This window comes from Macaca mulatta, chromosome 7, assembly GCF_049350105.2.
Source record: "Macaca mulatta isolate MMU2019108-1 chromosome 7, T2T-MMU8v2.0, whole genome shotgun sequence".
Classification (NCBI taxonomy): Eukaryota; Metazoa; Chordata; class Mammalia; order Primates; family Cercopithecidae; genus Macaca; species Macaca mulatta.
In genome coordinates this window covers 44,633,163-44,655,182 of record NC_133412.1, presented here as the reverse complement: position 1 = coordinate 44,655,182, position 22,020 = coordinate 44,633,163, and the positions used below count along the sequence as shown (strand labels likewise).

General features: G+C 47.5%; 1 protein-coding gene across 13 annotated transcripts in view; it reads right to left on the bottom strand.

The window, feature by feature from the left end:
• SMAD3 (SMAD family member 3) overlaps positions 1–22,020 on the bottom strand; it is a 131,221-nt gene that overhangs the window by 65,194 nt on the left and 44,007 nt on the right. Inside the window, exon 1 of one of the 13 annotated variants that reach the window (XM_077938343.1) lies at positions 10,785–10,982. The gene's annotated coding sequence lies outside the window, so the exon portion shown is untranslated. 13 annotated transcript variants of the gene reach the window in all.

Below are 22,020 nucleotides of genomic sequence, written 5' to 3'. Positions count from 1 at the left end.
GTCCTTCCTATCCCCTGGCACTTTCCTTGAATACTTTGCCTAAGTTGCTATGTGCAAATTCTCTTTCTCTGTGTAGGGCAGTGGTCCCCGGTCTTTTTGGCACCAGAGACGGGGGGTTGGGGGGATGTTACAGGATGAAACTGTTCTACCTCAGATCATCAGGCATTAGATTCTCATATGGAGTGTACAACCTAGATCCCTCCAATACACAACTCACAATAGGGTTCATGCTTCTATGAGAATCTAATGCAGTCACTTATCTGACAGGAGGCAGAGCTCCGGCCGTAATGCTAACTTGTCCACCATTCATCTACTACGAGACCCGGTTCCTAACAAGGCGCAGACCAGTATCAGTCCGTGGCCCCAGGGTTGGGGACCCCTGGGACTAGGGACCCCTGGTGTAGGAGAAGGAGGTCAGGTGAGTGGAAGGCACCTAGTACCGGAGTCAGCAGGCCCTGTTCCAAATTCTAACTCTACCTGGGACTACGTGGCCTCGGGTAAGTTGCTGGGTCTCTCTGAGTTTCTGTTGCTTCATCTGTAAAATGTACATGATATCCAACCACCATGCAAGGCTGCTGTGAGAACTAAATGGATTGACAAAGGTAGAGTATCTAGCACAGCACCTAGGACATAGTAGATATTCAGCAAATCCAAGTTTCCCTTCTTCCTTAATGGGAAGAAGACCAAGCTCTGGTCCCACCCAGCTCCTCACTAGTAACTCAGCCAGGGAGCTCAATGACTCCACTCCAAAATGCAGGTGACATCAATTGACCTAACGAAGAAAGCCTGTAGCTGCTGCGTCCAATATGGTGGCCATCAGCCACGTGGCAGCACTTGAAATGTGGACGGTGCAAACTGAGATGTGCCGCAAGTATAAAGAACACATCAACTTCAGACTTAGTATGATAAAGAAGAATGTAATATAGCTCCTTAACAATCTTTATATTTGAGTATATGCTAAAATGATGATGGTTTGGGATATACTGTATTAAACAAGATATATTAGGTAAAATTAATTTCGCCCTCACCTTACATTTTAACATGGCCAGAAGATTTCAGATTTTAGAAGTAATTGTAATTATCCGAGGGGAATACATTCCAAGACCCCCAGTGGATGCCTGAATCCAGAGATAGTACCAAACTCTATAGACACTGTGTTTTTTCCTATACATACACATCCAGGACAAAGTTTAATTTATAAATTAGACACGGTAAGAGATTAACAACAATAACTAATAATGAAATCTAACAATTATAACAATATACTATCGTAAAAGTCATATAAATGTGGTCTCTTTCTCTCAACACATCTGATGGTACTATACTCACCTATTTCCAAACTGTAGCTGACTGAAACCTCATAAGGCAAAACCAAGAACAAGTGGGGGCTGCTGTACATCATAGCTCACATTACAATGATATCAGGCAACACTGCTCTAGAATGCTAAACAAACGTGAGTTACTGCTTGGCCATTATTCTTTCCCCAAGTAGACTGAAATTCCTTCTTGAGAGAGGAGTCCTGTTAGTGCCTGCTTTGTTTTTCCCACAGTGATGTGTTAAGTGCACATCACTTCCCAGGGGTCCCAGGGGTAGAGGAAAGAGGACAGGTGAGTGGAAGGCACCTAGGATTGGAGTCAGCAGAATATTTGGAATATTCCAAATTCCAACTCTATCTGGGACTATGTGGCCTTGGCTCAGTGGCTGGGCCTGAGTTTGTTGCCTCATCTGTAAAAAGCACATGATATCCATCCACCGTGCATTTAACACTCTGTGCTAAAGGTGCACATCACCTTTAAGACACAGTGCTAATGGTGCACACCAAAACACTTTTAGAAGGCTTGAGTGTGGTGGCTCAGGCCTATAATCCTGGCATTTCTGGAGGCCAAGTTGTGGGATCGCTTGAGGCCAGGAGTTCCAGACCAGCCTTGGCAAAATGGCAAGCCTCGCTCTACTAAAAATACATATTTAAAAACTAGCGGAGGCCGGGCGCGGTGGCTCAAGCCTGTAATCCCAGCACTTTGGGAGGCCGAGATGGGTGGATCACGAGGTCAGGAGATCGAGACCATCCCTGGCTAACATGGTGAAACCCCGTCTCTACTAAAAATACAAAAAAAACTAGCCGGGCGTGGTGGCGGGCGCCTATAGTCCCAGCTACTCGGAGGCTGAGGCAGGAGAATGGCGTGAACCCAGGAGGCGGAGCTTGCAGTGAGCCGAGATCGCGCCACTGCACCCCAGCCTGGGCGACACAGCGAGACTCCGTCTCAAAAAAAAAAAAAAAATAAAATAAAATAAAAACTAGCGGGTGTGGTGGCGTGCACCTGCAGTCCCAGCTACTTAGGAGGCTGAGGTGGGAGGATCTCTTGAGCCCAGAGGTTTGAGGCTGCAGTGAGCTATAATCGTACCACTGCACTCCAGCCTGGGCGACAAAGCAAGACCCCAACTCTCTGAAAACCAAACTCTTAGAACTCTTACATTGGCCTTGAAAAAAAAAGAAATGAATTATGATTTATGAATTATAACAAGTCACTATACACCAGGAACTATGTTCCTGGCTTTTACACACACCAGTTCCTTTAATCCTTCAAGAATCCCATGTTTTACAGATAAGGAAACTGAGGCAAAAAGGCTGAGGGACTCGGCCAAGGCTACTAAATGGTCAGGAGTAAAAGCAGGGATCTGAACCTAGCTGTTCTTCCTCCAAGTCTGGGCTCTTCTCCACTGACCATAAAGGCAAGCAGACAGCCCACTCTCCCTGTTTTTGCAGTGTGAAAGCCTCTAAATCTCACACATCTTAGAAAAACTCCAGCCCCAGAGATGCTCTACTTCCCATCCCCACCCCCAACAAAGGATTTCCCAGCAAGTCAGAAATGACAAACCACAAAACGAAGTCCGTGCATAACCATATCCACGTCTGGCCAAGGCTTGGTTAGCTCAGAGTTAGTCACATTTTAAATGGAGTGAGTGATAGGGAAGGTGGATTCTATTTTGTTGCCTATGAACTTCGTGGCCAGGGTGTAGGCTGCAAGTTGGAAAGGGAGAACCGGTGGATAGCTGAGGGCCTGATAAGATATTTTTTCAGAGGAGCTCATTAGCAAGGCTGAATATTCCCAAGTTTCAGAAGCTCAGCTCCTCCCAGCTCCACTGATAGTCTCCCTACCACTTTCAGCCTAAGCTGTCCTCTGGCCTCTAGCCATCCACTCTAGCCTTGGACATGAACGCACTCTGGGGAGAAAGGCCCTGAGCCTGACACAGAATAGACTGACCATAAGCGTGTACAGTAGGATGTGGGGGTGGGGTGAATAGATGGATGTACAAATCAACCAATCAATTTCAAAAAGTCTGAAGGTGCAGCAGACATAGCCCTTCACCTTCAGGAACTCCAGAGATGGGCACAGAAGACACGGACATGGAAGGTCAACACAAGAGCTGCATATGACTAAATGCCAGGTGAGTATTAATATGTACAAGGGTGAAGGAGAGAGGATGAGCAAACCTCTTCCCCTGTGCCTATATCCCGTATGGATTCACAGGTAGAGGGCTGTCTCCAGGTTGTGGCTCAGAGGAGGGAAAGGGCAGGATGGGCCAGTCATCTGGAAATGCTTCCTGGAGGAAGTGCCTAAGAAGGAACGGGACTTAGATGTGACTGGAGGACGTTCTGATGGTTAGTTGTGTCAAGCCCGTCACTTAACCTGTCAGCCTCTTGGTTTCCTTTTTTACAGGGGGAGGCACCGCAGAAAGAGAGGGAGGAGACAGAAAAACAAAACACCTGGTAGACAGTTCACATTCGACCTCAGACAGGGTAAATATTTACTCATCCATTCATGAGCCTGGCCCTGGGAAGCGACCTCGGCTTGGGCCACCTGGGTTTATGCCGGTGTCTGGTCTTGATTTGAGGCTCGTGGCAGTCGGTATTTAGCCCACAGCACAGAGTCCAGCCCTATACCTTGTCTGTCTGAGAACTAAATGGATCCCATTTGATGGCAGTGGAAAAACTGACCACCACGATGACCCTACTGCTCACGCCAAGACACACCAGGCAGTGGCCGTAAGAGCTGCCCTCTAATGAGTGCCCACCTTGTGCTGGAATACTCAAGAGTGTGCCTGTGTGGGTGGTGACTATCTTCTCCTCACCAGGAGGCCGTACGGAGACACAGCCCTCCACTCCACAACTCAGTGAGGCCCCACCGTTCACACCATGTTACACCAAAGGGATGCTTGAACCAGACCTGCCAGACTCTACTGTCAGAGCTCTCCCAGCTAACCACAGGGCTGAAAAAGAGACATACTCATCCGACAAACATTTACTAAGGGCCTACTGTGTGCCAGGCACCTTCCAGGGCCCTGGGACACGGCCGTGGACAAGACAGGGAAGGGCTCTGTCCTTGGGGAGCTGGCATTCATGGGGGGAAGATGGGCCTTAAGTGCAGAGTAGAAAATCAAATCCATTTCAGTGGGTGGTACAGGTTTAATGTCTGAGGGGGAAGTTGAAGTAGGGTCAGCCCCTGTGCCACCTGAACATGATGATCTGTAACAATCGCTGCAAAGCACGTTTAAAATACCTTATTTCCAGGTCAGGCGCGGTGGCTCAAGCCTGTAATCCCAGCACTTTGGGAGGCCGAGACGGGCGGATCACGAGGTCAGGAGATCGAGACCATCCTGGCTAACATGGTGAAACCCTGTCTCTACTAAAAAATACAAAAAACTAGCTGGGCGAGGTGGCGGGCGCCTGTAGTCCCAGCTACTTTGGAGGCTGAGGCAGGAGAATGGCGTGAACCCGGGAGGCGGAGCTTGCAGTGACCCGAGATCGCCTGGGAGACAGCGTGACTCCGTCTCAAAAAAAAAAAAAAAAACCTATTTCCAGACTGTACCCCAAGAGTTCCATTAGAAGTCTAGGGAGAGGCCAAGAAACAGACAGCTGTGGTAGCAGGCTAGGAGATTGGCAGCAGGAGGTCCCGGACCCCTGGAAGTCTGGAGTCTGGGCGCAGTGCCCCAGCATTGCCCCACCACTCAGGAAGCAATTGTGAGCAGTCACAACTCATGCCTCAATCTCCTCATCTGTAAACGGAGCATCCTAACCCCTGGCCTGACACCACGCAAGATGGTGGCAAGACGCAAAGAAGGCTGTGGAAGTGAACTGTAAAGGGCTGAACGAAGGTGAGCTGTGCACATTCTCAAACACGACTGCTGGTAAGATGAACCCACAAAAGAAAAGAAAACTACACAACTCCCTAAGGACTCAGGGACTGTCTGTCAAGCACACAGTTTCTGCTTCTCAGTGACAAATACCCCACACCTAACCCACCCTGCCAAATAAGATAACTCTTACTCAAACGTGGTTGCTCAACACAGGCCCGAGTGTGGGTTTCCATGCAGTTGTCCCATCCTGTGGGAACCCAGCGTGTGGGGTTCCTGGTGAAGTGAGCGGCGGCAATAAATTACCCCAGTGCCGCGGCTCTTGCCCACATGTTGCTCTTATGGTCAGTGCACTTCAGCCCAGCAGTGACCTAACCCCAGCACCAGTGAACCCAGCAGCAGGCTCCTCTGTCATCCTCCTCCAGCAAGCACAAGCTCATATTTCAGGCCGTTTGCTCCCATGGGCATGACTCAGAGGAGTCAGTTGTCTTAAAAAAAATGCTTTTCATATTTCAAATCAAAAATAAACACCACGCACTCTGGATGCAAGCCATCACAGATGTCTCTGCTAAGCTATTAAAGTGAAAAGGCCCGATGAGGCCTAAAAAGTGGTTAACTCCTATCATCCTGTTCCCACTGGCTTCATCCACCCACGGTGGGCTAGAAGAGTGGTCCTGAGGCCAGGTCACAGGACTGTCATCTGGCTCAGCCAGCAACAGTGAGGACAGAGGTTCATGCATTCACTGGGACTGGAGAAGGTGGAAAGCAAATGTCCAACGGGGTGATCCCGGAGAGAAGATCGTGGATCTAGGCACAGAAAGGCAGCAGCGCTTCAAAGAGGCTCTCCATACACACGCTGGAGCCACTCTTAATCTCCATAAAGAAAGAAGCGGGTGGATCAGCAACCAGAGCTGCCAGGCCAGGAGGTTCAGCAGCAAACCCAGTCAGTGCCCAAGCAAGAACTGTCCAGAGGGAAAGGGCTGGCCCACTAGTGGGTGGGCCTGGATGGAATACAGGGATGCACCCAGCCACCAGGGCCTGTAGCCCATGCTACAGCACAACTGCTTCCCATGACTCCCTCCCTCCCCTTCCCCGACCCACCCAGCCCTCTGACCATTTGGCTGGTCGGGTGGTGTGCCCATAAGCAGACAGCGCCCTGGTTACAACCTCACAGTGGTTACACTTGTCAATAAATACACTTGATGTGTGCTTTAGCTTTTTGCTAAGAGACAGGAGCCCTGACTCTAAGACTGACAAAATGAGGTTTCTGAATTGTTCAGGCCAGGCTCAGATGCCAGGTAAATTCACCAAGATCAGGGTCATCTTCTGGCCACCAGCCTCTCCCTGGCTGCCCCGTGCCACATCTTCCCTTCCAAGCCCTCTAGATGCCCCTCATTCAGGCACAGAGCAGTGAGGTTTTTCAAGGTGCTCCAACATCACAGGTAGAGGTATACCTTTGAAAGCTAATTAAAAGCTGAAACTTCACTGTCAGCCCTGTTTAATTTTCTATTCAAACACAGTCTCAGATGAGGCCTTGGTCAGCTGTGTGACATAGTAATGAGGCATTCTGCTTATGAATATTCTCGTTCACCAAAGGACAACCAAAATCTTTTTCTTTTTTTAATTCCCTTTGAAAATATTTCCAGAAAGTGTGTGTCTACTCTTCTTCCTCAACAAGTTCATTTTCTCTAAAGATAATAGTTTTGTTTTGTTTTTTTTCTAAAGACTGACAATCCTCCAGCCTCTCGGGCCCAGATTGTGAAGTTAATTCTCACTGTGGAGATCAACAAGCTGTGTAAACTGCAGAGGTGGATGGCTGGCGGGGTCATCTAGACACCCCAGGGCAATCATTAGCAATGTCTTCTTTCAAAGGAACAAAAAAACTGGGTGTGGTAGCATATGCCCGTAATCTTACCATGTCAGGAAGCTGAGGTGGGAGGATCACTTGAGGCCAGGAGTTCAAGACCAGCCTGCCCAACATAGCAAGACCTCATCTCTACAGAAAAATCCAAAAATTAGTCAGACGTGGTGGCATGCTTCTGTAGTCCCAGCTAATCAGGAGGCCAAGGCTAGAGGATCATTTGAGCCCAGGAGTTTGAGGCTGCAGTAAGCTATGATCGCACCACAGCACTCCAGCCTGGGTGACAGAGGGAGACTCTGTCCCAAAAATAAAAAACGAAAATCCAAAGGAACAAAAGCCTCTAAATAAAACTGACAACAACCTATTTTCCAGTGATTTGTTTCAGTCTATTCTACAGCATATCCAAAAGTTGGAAAGCAGGACACACTATTTTCCCTTTGTTTCCAGGCTTTTTGGATACTCTGGGATGTTTTATTATAGCTTTTCAGGTTAGCAATTGAATCTACTGCTTTAAATGTAGAGGTCCTTCACCTAAAAAGAAGGCCAAGTGTTGCAGAAAAACATTGAATATATTCTTTGGAAATGTCAAAAAAAAGACTATTTCAAAATAAGTTTGTCTTGTCTCCCAATTTTGGGGCATTCTGTCTGTCTGAGTGCCTCCTATGTACTGGATTCTATACTATAGAATTAAAATCCTGGGAGAAGGTGATGATATGCTCATAATATTAATGGCTACTATTTACTAACACTTGCACTATGCTAGGAATTGTAGTCAATCTCAAACATGTTAGAATTTTTTTTTTCCTTTTTTTTCGAGACAGAGTTTTGCTCTTGTTGCCCAAGCTAGAGTGCAATGGTGCAATCTCGGCTCACTGCAACCTCCTCCTCCTGGGTTCAAGCGATTCTCCTGATCCTGCCTCAGTCTCCTGAGTAGCTGGGATTACAGGCGTGTCCCACCATGCCTGACTAACTTATTGTATTTTCAGTAGAAACGGGATTTCACCATGTTAGCTAATCTGGTCTTGAACTCCTGACCTAAGGTGATCCGCCCGCCTCAGCCTCCCAAAGTGCTGGGATTACAGGCGTGAGCCACCGTGCCCGGCTGATTTTTTTTGTTTGTTTTTGTTTTTTGAGACAGGGTCTCACTCTGTTGCCCAGGCTAGAGTGCAGCGGCAGGATCATAGTTCACTGCAGACTTTAACTCCTGGCTCAAGCAACCTTATGCTGTAGCCTCCCGAGTAACTGAGACCACAGGCTCACACCACCATGCCCAGCTAATATTTTTAATTTTTTGTAGAGATGAGATCTTGTTATGTTCTTGTTATGCTAGCCAGTCTGGTCTCAAACTTCTGGCCTCAAGCGATCCTCCTGCCTCAGCCTCCCAAAGTATTGGGATTACAGTCATGAGCCACCATGCCCGGACGCAAGTATTTAAAACAAATTCACTGAGGTATTTTATCCCTGTTTTACAGATGAAGAAACTGAGGACTCAGAATGTTTAAGTCCTTCTCTGAAGTCCCATAACTTACAAGTGGTGGGGCCAGGATTTGAACCCTGGTCTGTAGGATCCCAAAGCCCTATTCCTTACCACCCTACATAGAGACCACAGGGAACATCACTGCTCCATGAAAAAAACCTGTCCTTGTCCAAGGAGTGATTACTTTCCTAAGAAAATCAGACAAGCCCTGGCTTGAAAACACGTTTAAGAACCAGCTCAGCTCTTAGCTAGATGCATGACCCTCAGCATCCCCTCACTTCTCTGGACCTCAGTATTTTGGACAATGAAACTAGTATATCATTTTCCTGTGACCTCTCTTGGCTCTAACAAATGGCCAAAAAACCCAAGAGATAACCAGCTCCATAAATCCCCCGATAGGAAATGCGCCAAAGGATTACCATGCAGAGAGCAGTCCTGACTTGCTCATTCCCAAACTCTGGTGAGGAAACCAAGAGAAACCAGCCACCCACAGCTGATAGGGTCTGGGGGGAACAGCAAAAGAGCTGACTCGCACAGCACCCCCAGACTAACTGAAGAGTCCCTGAAGCCTACAGATCAATTTCTCTTTTCTAAGAAGGAAAGGGGAGTATAACCTTCAGTTTCCTCATGTGTAAAATGAAAAGGTTTCATTTGTTCATTCTTCTAAGTGGTCAAGGCAACTTATCCTCTGTAGGACTCAGTTTCCTCATCTACAAAATGGGAACATATGTCCAGACCTTAGACCAGTGCTACCCAATAGAATTTTTGGTGGTAATGAAAACGTACTGCTCTATGTGAACTGATGTGGTAGCCACTAGCCTACCCGCGCACTTGAAATGTGGCTGGTGTGACTGAGGGACAGGATTTGTAATTGTATTTAATTTTAACGAACCAGCATTTAAATAGCTACATGAGGGTGCTGGATAGGTATCAGACAACATAGCCTTAGACTGTAGTGGCAGGAATGAAATCAGATGACATTTGTAAACTGCCTAGCACAGTAGTGGGACACAGAGTTCCGGAGGAAAAACATGCATGAATATGCAGAGGTCCTATCAGCAGAGATTTTTTTTAAGCAAAACATCCTCATATCAAGAAATGGAGGCACTAGAGGCTGACGAGCACATACATGGATGTGTTAGAAAAACCCTGAGACATCAGGCATACTGTAGAAACCATTCTCTCAGTGTACAGACTAAATGGCTGAAGGTCTGTTTTGTTTTCTTCACAAATGTTCTTGTCAGAAGATAAAAGAGAGCCGTTTTCAGCAAATGTAGGTTTTTATAACCCTAAGCGCCCAGTACAAACTGCCCCAAGAGTAAGCTCTCTCTTCAACAAAAACTCCCGTCCTCCCAGGCAGCCACCCCCCGCCCATCTGCAGCCCTCCCAGGGGCCTCTGGGAGCTGCCCACCCAGAACGGAGTGCAACTGAGATGCGGGGCACATCCTGCCAGGCACAGTCACTCATGGGGGGAGAGCCACCGACGATGCCCTCAGGACCCACAAGGCCGGCTGGCAGTGGCCCGTGTCGGGAGTGCCCACCGGCACCCGCTGGCAGCCAGCCTGCGTCACAAGCCCAACAGGAAACGAGGAGAAGAGAACACTGGGGCCGCGTGGAAATCCCCACCGGGCTCCACGCCGGAGGGTGACTCAGCGGGGCTGGCCAGCAAGCTGCCTCCCACCCCTCAGCCAGGACGGGGCGGGGGCTGCAGGAAACAGGCCTCCGGCCTCTCTGCAAAGGCTAAGAAGTGCACATTCTTACATATTATTATGTTACCGATATAATCGTGTCCTGCCTGAAAACATGCAAGACAAAGTCCCAACGTATCAGATGGGGATTCAAGGTCCTTTTATAACAGAAAATGCACATTCTCTAAGCAGGGGTGTCCAGTCCTTCAGCTTCCCTGGGCCACGTTGGAAGAAGAGTCCTCTTGGGCCACACATAAAATACACCAACGATAGCTGATGAGTTTAAAAATAATCACAAAAAACAAAATATCTTCTAATGTTTTAAGAAAGTCTATGAATTTGTGTCGGGCCTCATTCAAAACTGTCCTGCACGCGGCCCACGGGCCAGAGGGTGGACAAGCTTGCTCTAAAGGAAAGTCTTACAAGTCCTGGAGCGGCCATGAAGCTTGAAAAATCCCCTTCCCTTTCCCAGGCCCGATTTCTTACCTGTAGGATAAAGGGGTAGGGCCAGGGTGAGATTCCCACACTCTCCACGGAGTGTTCCCAGGTAACACCATTGCACAGTGCCTCCGCCCTCCTCGCAGCCAGCCCATCTGCCCTTCTAGACCACCCCATGGCACTTACCAGTCTTAGATTATGGCGTTCATCATCCTAAACACAGACATTTTACCAGGCCTCCCACTCAGATACTGTCACCAGGACAGAGGCCACGCCTTACATCTCCAAAGTGAGTTTGATATATAGAGGGAGTTTCAAAAATCATCCATGTGTTGACCCCAAGACACAGCATGGCATGTGTGTAAGTCCTTTTTATTCTTGATAGCCCTCCTGAACTCCAGGTCACAGCAGGGCTGCCTGAGCTGCCACAGGCTCTTATCACCTCTGTTCCCCACATCACGTTAAGCAGCTCAGGGCAAAGTCTGTCCCACACTGTTCCTCTTTCTCCCATAAAGTACCCAGTGTACTCCAGGGACTTATGGCTAGCAAAAGAAACAACAAGCAAGAAAGTGGGGAGGTCCTAGAAACCCACTCCTAGTGAGTTGCAAGAGGCTTACTAAGCCCAGAGTCTTGGCCAGGCACAGTGGCTCATGCCTTTAATCCCAGCACTTTGGGAGGCCAAGGTGGGCAGATCGCTTGGGCTCAGGAGTTTGAGTCCAGCCTGGATAACATGGTGAAATCTCACCTCTACAAAATATACAAAAATTAGCCAGGTGTGGTAGTGTACGCCTATAATCCCAGCTACTTAAGGGGCTGAGGCAGGAGGATTGCTTGAGCCTGGGAGGTCAAGGCTGCAGTGAGCTGTGATTGTACCACTGCACTCCAGCTTGGGTGACAAAGTGAGACTCTGTCTCAAAAAAAAAAAATCCAAAGTCTTTACCCCTTGAAGTTACTAGAAAAATCCAACCTATATTATTTCACTTTAAAAATACCAACTTGCCATGACTTTTTCCTTTCAGAAGCTCTTAGGCAATTCTACCTTTGGACTACAAGCTTCTTACAAAATAATTCATTTTTCCCATTCCCGAGTGTGTGCGGGTCTGAATTTTATGGATGTCTTTGGCAAGTCTGAGACACTTCAGTCAGGGTTCCATCCATCTGCTTCATAGACATTTCCACTCACTTGGCCTCTGAAAGCACTGCATGCGCTCCCCATCCACGGTCAGCCCTTACCCAGTTCCCTCTCTGACTCCGACTCTGTGGCACCCCCACCCCCGCCATGGCCCCAGCACAGCTGTGTGGCAGGAATAACCCAGCCCTCTGTGTCTACTGCCCACCTCCCATTGACTACGGGCCTCTCTGTAGTGGGCTTCAGCCCCAGCACTCCACCATGACTGCCCTTGCTAGGGTCACCTAGTGGCCTCCAGGTTACAGAATCCAAAACACTTGGTTTTCAGCCCTTATCATTCTGGGTTCTCTGCAACATCTAGCACTGCTGCTCCTTTCCTCTCACTACAGGGTCTCATCACTCACCTTCAACGTCACTGTGCACCATCTTGCTTTTCCTCTGTCTCTCCCTGCATTGCCTAAATGGGGCTGTTCTTCAGGTGCAGGTCTGGACCTTCTCATTCTACCCTCATATCCTCCCCAGCCCAGCCTCATCCATACAATGACGACTCACAAATGTGTATCTCAGCTCAGACCTCTCCCGCAAACTCCACGCTCATCTATCCAGCTCCTTGGCCTGTGCCCCTTATAATAGGTGCTCCATAAATGTTTGCTGGTACGCACCAACAGTTAACAAGGACCTGCTTGTGCATGATTCTGTGCTAGGTACAACAGGGGATGCATGTCCCTGAGCTCAAGAGACACAAAGAGGAAAAGTTAGGCAACAGCAGAGAAAAGGCAAACCTCACCTGGCTGGGGTTCCCAAGGAAGGCACCACGGGGAAGACAGCATTTGGGTTGTGTCTTGAAAGACAAGCTCAGAAACCAGTATTTTATCCTGTACAATGGGATGGTCACGACTCAGGACCCCCACATCACATGGAGAGACCGTGAAGCCTTACCTAGCTATTTTAAACTGGTGTTTTGTGTTCCCATGTCGGATGAAAACCTCACAGAGAAAGGCATTTTTTCTAAGCAGAGCTCTTTCCGGTGCTTTCTGTGACAATAGCCATCTCTTTACATCTCCCCTCACCCGATTCTAGTCTGGCATAAAAATGACACACCTTTGGACCCAAGTCTGCTGGCCCCAGTCCTGATCTCACTCAACAATGAGTTATTACCTTTTTGGAAAATATCAAAGACCACCAGAAATCAAACAAAACAAGAACTTCTATTTAGTAGCAGAAAATACATGAGATCTGCTTTATCTAACCCTGGTAATAAACACTCTGAAGAGGAAAGCGCTATCCATATCTTTACTTACGCCACCTAGCCTTCTCTCAGTCTCCCCTCAGCTGGGCTGGACAGGCCCTCACTGGGCTCCCCCACTGCAGTGACCACACCAGATGACTTGTTCCATGCCTATCTTCCCCGACGCTGTGAGTCAGTGGGCACCAAGTGCTGTGCCAGGCAGCACCCAACACAAGCATGTTGAAAGAATGAATTTCAGACTCTCTTTTTTATTGCTTGAGACGTTGTCTCAATCTGTTGTCCCACTCTGTTGTCCAGGCTGGAATGCAATGGCACGATCTCAGCCCACGGCAACCTCCACCTCCAAGGTTCAAGCAGTTCTCCTGCCTTAGCCTCCTGAGTAGCTGGGATTACAGGCGCCCATCACCATGCCCAGCTAATTTTTGTATTTTTGGTAGAGACAGGGTTCGCCACGTTGGCCAAGCTGGTCTTGAACTCCTGACCTCAGGTGATCCACTCACCTCGGCCTCCCAAAGTGCTGGAATTACAGGCATGAGCCACCGCACCCGGCCAAATTTCAGACTCTTACTAGAGAGTTCCACACATTCTCATTACATGTGCTTAGTATTATGTGCTTCTATGTTATCATTAGAACATTACAGTTGATCATGTTTCCAGGCATTTTTAAGCTAACAACAGCTGTCTATAAAGAAAGTTTGAAAATCCATGCTCGACAAACCACATTTCTTTCACAAGAGCTTGGAGGACTTCCCAGCAGGAAAGGAAACATCCTCACACCCACCAGTCACACACCCGGCACATCTGCTGAACTCCACCAGGGACCCAGTGGCTTCCTCATGATCAAAAGGAGACAGCTGCTCTGTGCAGTGAGGGTGGCACTGGGCTGGAACTTGGGGGGACCTGCTTTGGGGCACAGGTTTCCTCCTCTGTAAAATGAAGGAGTTGGACTTTCAAGATCTGAAGCCACTGCTGGTTCTGACAACCAGCTCTCTTCTCCCGCCATATCCTAAAGGAACAAAACCACGCCTGCTCGTTCACCACAGGCAGAACCTGGGGTCATCATTTGAGTGAGGCCCACAAGGTGGGAAAACACCTGGATTTGAGGCCAAAAGACCTGATTGTGTGTTCTATTAGCATTTTCAGCCTGTAAGGCCTCTGTCAATGTTGTGCATTCAAAAAGGATTATTACTCTTTCTAGCTACGCCACCAAACATGCCAGCTATGACCCCAGACCTCAAGGAGCCACATCTCTCCAAAAGGGGAGGCAGTGACATATTCAGAAAAATGCCCTTTTCAGTGTGTGCTTCAGTGCTGGGAAGATGGCGGGCCCGGGAGCTATGAGAACTGGGTGAAGTAGTCCAGAATGGCTTCCTGGAGGAAGTAAGCTTGGGGATTTCCAAGCAGTTGACAACTTCTTTCAAGATAAACATTGCATTTATCTGCTTTCTCACCTCCTGACCTTTGCTCTTCAAACTTGGCATGCCATTGTCACTAATCACGGGATTTTTCTACAACCATCAAGCAGATAGCTGGTTAGCTGGCTTCCCAATGGCTAAGAAGTCATCTATTCTCCATGCAGAACAGATACCCCCATCACCAAGGGAATTTGCTCCTTTCCTGATGCTCAGTTTTCTTGCTTCCACCTAAGACTCTCCCTCGCTGTGCCCATCTAGGTCCCACAGGCTCTAAAGGAGCACTTCCAACACCTGCAGCCTCTGCTTGTATGAAGTCCTGCGGCACATACTGTCAAGACTAATTGCAGAACCACTAGGAATGATGCCCATAATAATCACAGCTGCTTCCCTTTACCACGCGCTTCTCCAGCCAGGCACTTGCTCAGCACATCACAGTCGTTATTGAGACAATGTCCACATATCCCGTGAGATGGGCGCCACCGTTATCCCTGTGCCCGAGATGGATCCAAGATTCAAAAGCTTAGGTCCTTTACTGGACACCACATGATCAGTGTTAGGGAAGATTTCTACAAGCCTTGTAGGCCTGGTACGAATCTGCATCCTAGGACAGCGTGTCCAGTGATCCCTTTTGTCCACTGTGTGCTAGGCACTGCAAATGTGAAGATGCAGATGGCCAGGCTGTGCTTGGAGGGCCTCACTCTCTACCTGGAGGCAGCCCATCAACCACAGTGCGCTGGTTTACCTGGGAGCTGCTCTCAGAACGTGTCAACCACTGCCATCTCCATAATCCATCACCTGGGGATGCACTAGGCAACTAACAGGTGCTCAGCAAAGGCCAGCTGAGATAAACTGAACAGGAGATGTTAGAGAGATGTACAAAGTCCTTCGGGTGGATTTCTCTGTTGTTAAACATCTCTCTCATCTCTGGACTTCTGTACCCACTTCCAGAGGGTACAGTGGTTACAGAAATCTCTCTACAGAAGTCCAGAGATGAGAGACATGCTCTTCTGATGACTCCTACTCACCCTTTGGACTTGGTTCCAATGTCCTTTCCTTGGGGGAACCTTCCCAGACCACTACTGCTTGCTCAAATGGAACCAGGCTCCCTGGACTTCTCATACATGGCTCCTACCATTTGCAGTGCTACCCTTGTGGGTGCTTCCTCTTTGTTCACTACTATATCCGGAGCCCAGCACAGCGTAAGTTGCCAGTAAAATGTGCTGAATGAACAAATGAGTTAATGCCACTGAATCTGTATCAGCCTTGCCATGACTCCAGGAGGGTGGTTAACCAGACATTATCTTCCTTGCTTTACTGATGAGGAAATCACGGCCCAGAGGGCATACGTCTCTCACCTGGGCTTGGGGCACTGCGATGTAGGACTAAGCACCCCAACAGGGGCCATGCCTTTTTCTTGTTGGATTCTTTGGCAACCAGCACAGCTCTGAGCACACAGCAGATGTGGATTCCAAGTCGATGGAAATAGCAACTAAATGACCTCAGAGATGGAGCCAAAACAACTTTTCTGTTTGTTTGGCATCACATTTCCATCAAAGCAGATTGTGGGGGGAAGCCATTCTGTTTGCATTTTGACTGTATTCTACCTGTTCTGTTCTGAGAACACAGCTCAGTGCTGAAGGGACACAACAAAATCTGCGGGTGTGGGTGACATTCTACTTCCGTGGGAAAAAAAGAAGACTTTCCTACGGTCTCATCATCTTTGTAATGAAGCGCTAAGGTGCTCCTGGAAGTGCTCGTGGCATGAGTTCCAGGAATTCAAAGATTGTCAGTGCAACTTGATACACATTTGCTCCAGGGCTAGGGCAGAGCACTGGACCAGAAGTCAGAATCCTGGCCTCTGGGCTTACTCCAGATCCCAACCAACAGGGCGACCCTAGACGATGCAATGCCCATGTGGGTAAGATAGGGTCAACAGCACCCACACTGCCTTCCTCACAGGGCTGTAGCCAAAAAAGCTCCAATATTTGAGACAGGAGGTGTGAAAAGCCACAGGCAGTACAAGATGTGTGGCATATTACAAGGCCGCTCCTGGCACCGGGGTGACCGTGCAGAGAGTGCTTTTGCGGGGGTAAGACGGAGCTGTTTGTTGATAGTCTCCCACATGGAGGCAGAGGTAACTTCCAAGAAAACTGTGCTTACCTGTTTGAAGGTACCCAAAATAGAAAGAATGGCCTCTCAAGCCCCCTAAATGTAGATAAAGACTGGGTGCTGGCAGGTGGAAAGAGGGGAGGATGAAGTCAAAGTCAAGATTCTGGCCGGGCGCGGTGGCTCAAGCCTGTAATCCCAGCACTTTGGGAGGCCGAGACGGGCGGATCACGAGGTCAGGAGATCGAGACCATCCTGGCTAACACAGTGAAACCCCGTCTCTACTAAAAATACAAAAACTTAGCCGGGCGAGGTGGTGGGCGCCTGTAGTCCCAGCTACTCGGGAGGCTGAGGCAGGAGAATGGCGTGAACCCGGGAGGCAGAGCTTGCAGTGAGCTGAGATCCGGCCACTGCACTCCAGCCTGGGTGACAGAGCGAGACTCCGTCTCAAAAAAAAAAAAAAAAAAAAGATTCTCTGGGTTGGAGTCAGGTCTTCGCACCCCACTCACCATATGACTTACAGCAGGCAGGTAACGCACCCTGAGCCTCCATTTCCCCATCTGTCAACTGTGAAGTAATGACAACTACCCCTTTAAAGGTTGGTATTCAAATCTATTTTTTGTTTCTCTTAAGAAAGGATGCTACTGAAAAATGGTAAAGCCCTTCATTGGGTGTGGGACAAAGAGGGCCACCCACTATGACATGTAATCAGTTGAAGGTGGCTTGTTCCTTGCCCCCAGTGAGGGAGCTAGGCCTCTTTGCAGAGTGGCCATCTCTGTGCTACACACAACCGTAGGTGATGAGGGGCCCAACTCCATGAGAAGCTGTTCAGTTTTAGCCAGGTCCCCCCTCACACATACTGGATAGTTCCATTGGGCAGGCAGTCTCAAAGGCACATCAGAGGCCGTGAGCGAGAGAGAGGACCCTCCAGCGCTGAGGAAGTGGGAAGGTGGGTGGGTTCCACACGAGTGAAGCAATGCCGCTTACCTTCACTCCAAAGTGACCGCCATCTCTCAGGACAAGGGCACACGACCCCAACGGCCCGATGTTTCCAGTGCTTAGCCAGCGCTCAGGAAGCATGATGCAAGAAAACACTTCTAAAATGCCGCCAGGAGGGCAGCCCCTGCCACTTCTCCACCACCAAATTGGTCCCAACTAACCTCAAGCTGGTGGCAGAAATGCTGCCACAGGATGTAATAAACATTCCCAATTTTAAAAAGAATTCAGTCAAGATTTTGTAAGCATCTCCCGTGCTCTGTCCTAAACACTGCAGGGAGATGTGAGGGAAATAAGACAGTTACTGTCCTCGAAGAGCTATTGGTCCAAAGGGAAAGAACTAACACAAAAGAACCAATCCTGTGCGCGAGAAGCTCAGGTTCCTAGGGTCTATGGGAGAAATATGCTTATTTTCAGTCCCTGAAAATATTGGAGGGGGGACATTTTTTTTAAAAATCTTTCAGACATCTATGTTAATCTTGTCATTAATCGCATTTCCATTTTACCCTTGGCTGCTAGAAAGCTCAAAGCCAAATTTGCAGGCTACTTCCAACAATCTCACAAAACTTTACAACACATAATACTGTGTGCTAACATTAACTCTGATGTCACCTTATTTTCCTGTTGATTTTCTTGTCTTCTCCCCTAGTTTCCTTGTCTATCTTTATTTGTATTTACTGGATTTACTCTTGTAATTACTGGATTTCTGAGAGTTACCACAGATTCTTTTTTTGAACAATGCAGATTTTGAAAAATATATTTTAAGGCCGGGTGCAGTAGCTCATGCCTATAATCCCAGCACTTTGGGAGGCCGAGACGGGCGGATCACTAGGTCAGGAGATCGAGACCATCCTGGCTAACACGGTGAAACCCCGTCTCTACTAAAAATACAAAAAAAAGCTAGCCAGGCATGGTGGCAGGCGCCTGTAGTCCCAGCTACTCAGGAAGCTGAGGCAGGAGAATGGCGTGAACCCGGGAGGCAGAACTTGCAGTGGGCCAAGATCACACCACTGCACTCCAGCCTGGGTGACAGAGCAAGACTCCATCTCAAAAAAAAAAAGAAAAATATATTTTAAAAGTTGATTAATACTACAAAGCTATAGTAGTCAAGACTATCATGAGGATAGATGTATGGATCAATAGAAGAGAATCTTAACAGTCCAGAAAGAAACCCTTACATTTACGGTCAAATGATTTTCTACAAGGGTGCCAAGACAACTCACTGGGGAAAGCACATTCTTCTCAACAGTGCGTGGACATCTGGATATTCACATGCAAAAGGATGAAGCTGGACCCCTACCTCACATCTTATACAAAAATTAGGTCAAGATGGATCAAAGACCTAAATATAAGAGCTAAAATTATAAAACTCTTAGAAGAATGCAAGGGAGTAAATTTTTGTGACCTTGGATTAAGCAATGGTTTCTTAGATACAACACAAAAAGCAAAAGTGGCAAAAGTAAAAAAAAAAAAAAAAAAGTAAAAATTTAGCTTCATTAGAATTAAAAATTTTTGTGCTTCAAAAGACATCATCAAGAGAGTGAAAATACAACCCACAGAAGTGAAAGAAATAAAATGGAAGAAAATATTTGCAAACCATGTATCTGATAAAGGAACTTGTATCCAGAATATAGAAGGAACTCTTATAATTCAACGGCAGAAAGACAACCCAATTAGAAATGGGTAGGCGGGGGTGGTGGCTTATGCCTGTCATCCCAGCACTTTGGGAGGCCAAGGCACGTGGATCACCTGAGGTCAGGAGTTCAAGACCAGCCTGAAACCTCATCTATACTTAAAAAAAAAAAATACAAAAAATTAGCCAGCAGTGGTGGCAGGCGCCTGTAATCCCAGCTACGTGGGAGACTAAGGCAGGAGAATTTCTTAAAGTCAGGAAGCAGAGGTTGCAGTGAGTTGAGATCGCACCTTTGCACTCCAGTCTGGGCAACAAGAGCAAAACTCCGTCTCAAAAAAGAAAAAAATAATAATAAAATTAATGGCTAAAGGATTTGTAGATGTTCCTCCAAACAAGATATACAAAATGGAAGGCCAGGTGCAGTGGCTACGCCTGTAATCCCAACATTTCGGGAGGCTGAGACGGATGGATCATCTGAGGTCAGGAGTTTGAGACCAGCCTGGCTATCATGGTGAAACCCTGTCTCTATTAAAAATACAAAAATTAGCCGGGGGTGGTGGCATGCACCTGTAATCCCAGCAACTCAGGAGGCTGAGGCAGGAGAATCGCTTTAACCCAGGAAGCAGAGGTTGCAGTGAACCGAGATGGCACCATTGCACTCCAGCCTGGATGTCCCAGTGAGACTCAATCTCAAAAACAAACAAACAAAAAACACAAATGGCCAAAAAGCACATGAAGAGATGATCAATATCATTAGCCAATAGGGAAATGCAAATCAAAACTATAATGAGATACCACCTCACATTCACTAGAATGGCTAAAATAAAACAGAGACAACAACAAGTCTTGACAAGGATGGGGAGAACTGGAACCCTCATATATTGCTGGTGAGACTCTAAAATGGTACAACCACTTTAGAAAACAATTTGGCAGTTTCTCAAAAAGTTAAACAAAGTTACCGAATGACCCCATAATTCCACTTCTAAGTATCTACTCAAGATAAATGAAAACACATATCCACAAAAAAAGCTTGTACACAAATATTCATAGCAGCATTATTCACAATAGTCAAGAAGTGAAAACAACTCAAATGCCTATCAACCGAAAAAAGGACAAACAAAATGTGGTATATCCATACACCGGAATATCATTTGGCCATAAAAAGGAATGAAGTACTGACACATGCTACAAATGGATGAACTCTGAAAATATGTTAAGTGAAAGAAGTCAAACACAAAAGTCCACAAATTGGATTTCACCTATATGAAATGTCCAAAAGAGGCAAATCCAGAGAAACAGAAAGTAGACTAAGTTGCCAGGGTTAAGGGGGATGGGCAGGAAGTGACTGTTAATGGGTATGAGGTTTCTTTTTGTGGTGTTGAAAATGTTCTAAAATTAGATAGTGATGATGGTTGCACAACTCTGTTAATATACTAAAAACCACTAAATCATATACCTTAAAAGAGTAGATTTATGGTATATGAATTATATGCCAATAAAGCTGTTATTTTTCAAAAGGTTTATTGAATCAAGTCCAGACTTGTGTTACTAGTAATGTACCAATGTTGTTTCTTAGTTTTGACATGTGTACCGTGGTAATGTAAGACGTTAACATTACGGACATCTGGGTCAGGGGTACACTGGAACTTTCTGTATTACCTGTATACAGTTTTTCTGTGTATCTATAATTATTCCAAAAGGAAGAATTTCTTTAAAGAAAAGATTGGTCATACAGAGCTAACTATTATGTAATGATTTAACTAGTCTTCCATGACTGTGGCGTACCTGCCCGCTGGACCATAGCTGCTCAACGGCAGGAGGCCCACTTTGCAACCAGGGGCAGCCCACACAGGGCTGGATGTCACAGACACAGAGAGGCAGAACAAGTAACAATGAGCACTTGCATCTGCACAGCAAGGAACGCTCCTCTTCCCTCTTGTATCTTCTTCAAATATGAAGTCAATGCTGTCGCCTAGGCGGAGGGACTACCGAGGCACTGTCAGCGTCCTATCCCCCATCACTCCCATCTCTCTGTTTATATACACACACTTCTGTTTTGTCAAACCCAAGTTCCTCTAAGTCCAAATCTTCTGACATATCCCGCTACAGGCTGGGGTCATGGGAAAACTAGGTGGGCAGTTCCTGGTCTTTCCTCCACCGGCAGAGGTGGTGATTCTCTCTTGAATGTTCCAAGAGTCACTGCATCCATATGCCTTGATTTGAGCCACGGATGTCTGTGAGTTTGAGTCGTATCCCCTAAACAGCACAGAACTCCAAGGGCACAGCCAGTATCTTACTTATTCCTAAACCCCCTGGGTCTTAGACACTCAAGCACAGAATGAATTATTTCATTCACTGATGACCTAGAGGTATTCAGCAAGCACAGTCACCCTACCCCTAAAGGAAACCTGCTGGTTTCAGGCAGAGAACTCCTAAAAGACAAACATTCTTCTTGGTCATCTCTTGCCTGCGTGGACATCACTAAGGGGCTGGGGTTCTGTTTTCTGGGAAGCACTGAGTTGGTTTCCCGCGCTGACGAGCCTGGGAGCTATGGCTTCATGTTATCTGGAGACCCAGGTGGGTGGGAAGTGGGCCATGGAGGAGGAGCGGGCTGGCACGCTCCACCAGGCTGATGGCAGTCCCTGCTTCCTGTGGGACCCATGGCCCGCTGACATCACTGAGAGGCCGGCGGGGCACAAGGGGCACGGGGTGTCGCAACTGCAGGCAGCACGCGGGGTCATGTGAAGTTCAGCTCTGGGGTTTTCTCAGTCCATTGGGTTTTACTCATCCCTTGTCCATTAAGCGTGTTTTCCCCTCCCGCTTTTCCTTCTTTGTGTGCGTGTGTGTTTTAATTATTCCATGGCTCTTGGCTTGCTTTCATAACCCCACATTAA